This window comes from Tenrec ecaudatus, chromosome 13, assembly GCF_050624435.1.
Source record: "Tenrec ecaudatus isolate mTenEca1 chromosome 13, mTenEca1.hap1, whole genome shotgun sequence".
Taxonomy (NCBI): domain Eukaryota; kingdom Metazoa; phylum Chordata; class Mammalia; order Afrosoricida; family Tenrecidae; genus Tenrec; species Tenrec ecaudatus.
Window position 1 is genome coordinate 46,455,525 of NC_134542.1, and position 5,515 is coordinate 46,461,039.

A 5,515-nucleotide genomic window follows, 5' to 3' on the forward strand; every position below is an offset into this window, starting at 1 on the left:
AAAGTGTTGTTTTTCACTAGTGCTTTTAGTGAAATGTGGACTTCTTCCTTCAAGATCATTTTCCCCATGATTAAAGGGTTTATTTTTGTTGTAGTTTTTGTTTTTAATTTTTTTAAATTTTTATTCAATCATTTTATTGGGGGCTCGTACAACTCTTATTACAATCCACACATGCATCCATTGTGTCAAGCACTCCTGTACATTTATTTCCATCATCATTCTCAAAACATTTGCTTTCCACTTAAGCCCTTCATATCTGTTCCTCCTTTTTTTCCCTTCACTCCCACTCCCTGCACCCCATGAGCCATTGATAATTTATGAATTATTATTTTGTCATATCTTACACCATCCAACATCCCCTTTCACCTACTTCTCCACTGTCCATCCCCCAGGGAGGAGGTTATATGTAGATTCTTGTAATCTGTGCCCCCCTGCTCCCTTACCTTCCCTCCACCCTCTATGTATCACCACTCTCACCACTGGTCTTGAGTTCATCTGTCCTGGATTCCCTGTGTTTCTGGTTCCTATCTGTACCAGTGTACATCCTCCAGTCCAGTTGGATTTGTAATGTAGAATTGGGATCATGATAGTGTGGGGGGAGGGAAGCTTTTAAGAACTAGAGGAATGTTGTGTGTTTCATCATTGCTATACTGCACCCTGACTGACCCTTCTCCTCCCCGCAGCCCCTCTGTAAGAGGCTGTCCAGTTCCCTACAGGTGGGCTTTGGGTCCCCACTCCGCACTCCCTCTCATTCACAATGATATGATATAGCGTCTGGGGTCTTAAAAGCTTGAAGACAAACAGGTGGTCATCTAGCTGAGAAACAGCAAAGCCCACATGGAAGAAGCACACCAGCTGGCATGATCATGGGGTGTCGAAGGGATCAGATATCAGACATCAAAAAGATCTTTTGTTTTTTTAATTTAAGTGTGCTATTGAGTCTTTTATAGATTTTAGTAATTCCACAGAACTATTAACATCAAAATAGTGACACCTCATTGGTTTTTGATCATATGCTGGCTATTGACAAATATTTTTGTTACATTGATTTGACATTCCTTTCATTTACATTGATTCTTCCTGTACCATTCAATATTTTGCCCGTAGGATCTTTCAATATTGCAATTTGAGGCTTGAGTTGTTATTTTTCTCCCTTCAGTTCATCCATCTTAAGATATGCTGAGTATGTTCTTCCCTTTGGTTTTCTACCTCCAATTATTTAACTATAATTATATTTCATTATGATACATTTGATTATAAGGGCTTGCTTTGTTTTCCTGAGCTGCCTGTTGACATTTTTAATTACATTCGCATCTCCCATTTTCTTCTGTACCTCCACAATCAGGAGCATGTTCAGTCTCTTCTGATATCCACTGTGTTCTTTTCTTTCTTGCCTTACTTTTTACTGACCTTTTGCTAGCTTTATGTCTTTATGGTTTCCTTGATATTATTTTACAATTCGTCAGACCATAGGTCTTTAATGCACAATGCAGCAATATTTTCTTGAGATGATTTTCAAAATTCATGTGGAGCGTATTCAAAATCCTCTGTTATGGCTTGGGGATTTGTTTTAAAATTTTCAAACTTCAGTCTGAACTTGCATATGAATAATTGAAAGCCGTTAGGCTTTCACCTTGATTTGGCTGAGGCTATGATCCTCTCCATTATTTTTTTCCACAAATGTAATCAATTTAATCACTATGTATTCCATCTGGGTGGGCCATACATATCGCTGGCATTTATACTGTCGACAAATACTTTGCAACCAAGTTGTCTTTCTTGCAAAATCCTATGGAACTATTCCAGATTAATTTCGATCTCCAAGGCCATATTTTCCAACTACTGATCCTTCTTGTTTGTTCCATCACTGGCATTTCGATCACCAGCAAATATAAATGCATCTTGATTGAATGTTTGATCAATTTCAGGCTGAAGAAGTTGGTAAGATTTTTCAACTTTTTCAACACTGGCTTCTGTTGTTGATGCACACCTGTGAATAGTAACGGTATTAACTAGTCAAATTATGACTTGATAGGACCATGCAAATGTGAACATTTTTGGTCCACCCGGAGTGTGAATATAAGGTCCATGCAGTGAAACTCCCTGAGGAGGGAGAGAGAGCTATAGTGGCAGAAGTTGTTAGGGGAAGGAGAAGTAACTACTAAGGCAGCAAAGCATATGGACTGACACAAAATAGACGAATGGGCTGGCCAGCCCATGGCGTGAGAAAGCGTGATGTCTTCTTGGCCAGAGGCTTGGGGGTGTAGTGGGATGCTATTAGACGCATGTAAGGGATGCCAGAGCTGAACACCTTTGGGCCGGTACTCACTGGTGGAGTACTCAATTAGTGGAGACCAATTATAACACTCAACCAACCCAGGCAGAGGCCAGACTGAGGGACTAAGGGCTGGAGAGAAGAGTTCTTGTAAGTAATACTCAGAAAAGGCTCTTCTACTAAGAACTACTTCCTGAGTGGTTTCTGAATCTACATTGTAAGCTATTACTTCACAAATAAATGTTATAATCATGAGTATTATCTGTGAGTTCAGTGTGGTCCTTGCAATGGCTTATCAAACCCAACAGAGAACTAAAAATGACTGTGGAAGACAAGGTTGGTGTCAGAATTTATAAAATGTTTAGAGAGCATACGTATTCTTGACTTCTGCCCAATAGGAATCAGGCTTAGGCAGCTGATGGTGATGATCTTGATTGCTTCCCCGATCTCATCCACCCCATGGTGAAGTTAGAAGAGGTCAGATGATGCTATTCCAAAGCCATTTGTAAAACTTGTAATTTTGAGTTGGTAATGTAATAAAGTTATGTAGACCAGACTTCAACCCAGTGCCTCAAGGTGTGAATGCAACATTCTGGCGTGGAGTAGGGCACCAGTGGAGAGGTCTGGGAGGCAAATGATAATAATAATAAAGTTATGTAAAATACTGATGTCAGATATTTTCAGATATTCAATTTTATTTCTTTATTCTATAGGTACGCCTCTGCGTGTACCATTTTATGCATTAAAAATGAAATAAAGCACTTCCAGATACAATCAGATATCTTCAGCATAACAATACAATAAAATGTTTTGATAAGCCTGGCAAAGTAGTTCCTGCTTATTGTTATAAACAATTGTATGTATCTCATATTTTTAGAGTACTAGACATTGCAGAGTTGATTGGTGACTGAGTTAGTTGTATGTGAGTCAGATAGGCGTTCATAGCTCAGGAACCTCCTGTACTTGAAAGATTGCTTTACCCACAGATACCACTTGAGTGGAGTCAAATGCCTGGCATTCCAGTTCATACTTGATTCCACTCCGAATACCCTATTACGTGGATGCAGAACGACAGGCACAGCTCCGAGTACTCATAGTCACGGGGCATGCACGGCAGCCAAGCTCAGTGGTTGAGTGCCGGCATGCAGAGACGCAGTCTACGGAAACCACTGTGCAGCTCATCAGCTTAAAAAGCAGACAGAGATAAAGGTCAGCATAGAATGACAACAGTAATGAAGATCTCTAAGGAAACATTAAGTAGAGTCATTAGCCTGGAGAAATCTGAGAAGTTGCATATTTATTGATCTTTAAACAAATTACGGCTTCTCTCTCACAGGAAAGTAGTCCATACTTTTTGCTCCGATGAGCTTCACATAAAGGAAATGAATTTAAATTGCACCATAAGATATGTAAGTTAGACATAAAGATATATTTCAATGTAGAGAGCGTATGTGTGTGTGATTTAAAATATTAACTTTCTCCGGAGGTCATTAAATGTATGCCATTATAATTGGATTAAATATAATGTTTCCAACTTTCTGTCACATGGATCCTTCAATGTGCTACATTATTTTTCTCTGCTATGTTGGCATTATTACAAATTATATTTTTATTTTGATGCAGTCTATTTTTTTCTCATGGAATGCCCTCCATGATCTCCTCAGTACTTGTAAACTATACAAGGAATAAAGCATAATTGCCTACACCATTGATGTGCCTTTTTCCCCAGAGACATTGTAGGGAAAAGTTTTTATCTTTTCCATTGATTTTTACTAATTGAAAAAGTGAGAGTTTGATTGTTTTGAAAAAACTGAAATCTAGTAGAGAGTTCGATAAAATTCCATGTTGCATTAGCACAATTGTGTAGAGAGTAACAAATCGTCTTGCAGTCCTTGATGGGAGGTTTGGCAGCTGTAAGGCAGGCTTACTCCGCAGATTTAGTCAGTTTCTGGAAGCTACCAGTGGGCACCAGGGAAAAAGGCCTGGCGATTTGTTTCCATAAGATTACAGTCTAGGAAGTCGTAGAGGGGCAGTCATACCCTACTGCAATGGTTCGTTTCTGCATAACAGCCTCTACAGCAATAACATCCCGGTCTATGTCAGCAGTAGGTCCAACAAGATGTTGTTGTGGTTGTGGTTGTTGTTAAATGCCATTGAGTCAGTTCCAACTCAGAGTGTCCCTGTGGACAACAGAACAAAACTGTCTGGTCCTACACCATCCTCACAATAATTCTGTGTTGGAGCCCATTTGCGCAGCCACTGTGCCAGTCCACAGCCTTCTGTTACTGCCCGACCACCTTACCAAACCTGAGGCCCTGTTCCAGCCTCTAAGGCGCACCCTGGCCACGCTTCTTCCAAGACAGATCGATTTGCACTTTTATTGGTATTTTTGAAATTCTCCTCCAGCACCACAGTTTCGATTCTTCACTCTTCCTTATCCAAGGCCCAACGTTCGCATGCACACAAGGCAACTGGTCATTGCATGAGGAGCACCTTAATCCTCAAAGGAAGATACTTGCTTTGCAACATTTGAAGAGATCTTGTGCAGAGAACACCCATGGCATTTCTTTATTTATCTCTTGACCGCTGTCGCTCTGAACATTGAGTGTAGATCCAAGGAAGGCAAAATTCTTGACAACTTCTATCTTTTCCCCATTTATCATGGGGTTACTCGTTGGTCCAGCTGTGGGGATTCTGATCTTCTTTACATTGAGTTGCAATCCATACTGAAGGCTACCTCCTTGACCGTAATGAAGAAGTGCTTCAACACTCCCTTGCTTTCAGCAGGCAAAATTGTGTGTTGTCTGCATATTGAAGGTTGTTAATAAGCCACATACTTCAACATTTAAACTAATATATATATATATTAGTGTATATAGATATACTATATATGTATGTATATAGTAGAAATTCTATTGTGCTATATGGACTTAGTTTAACTGAAACAGAAAGACATATTATTAGAACATTTAAGGCAATATAAAACATTCCAGGTTTGATTGTTTTAGTCATTATATGAAATGAAGTTCTATGTAATCTGGGTCATATTTGAAATAGCTACTTCTTAGGCAGTGCTAAATTATTTCAGATCATGTCACCCCATGCTGCACTGGTCTTTCTGTAATGGTTGACTCACTTTGGGAAAGTTATCTATTCACCAGGTATTTCCTAAGCCCTGCACCAAGGAACTCTGCTGGCAGAATATTAACAATCTACTCTGTCCTAGAGGGTGACTGTGAG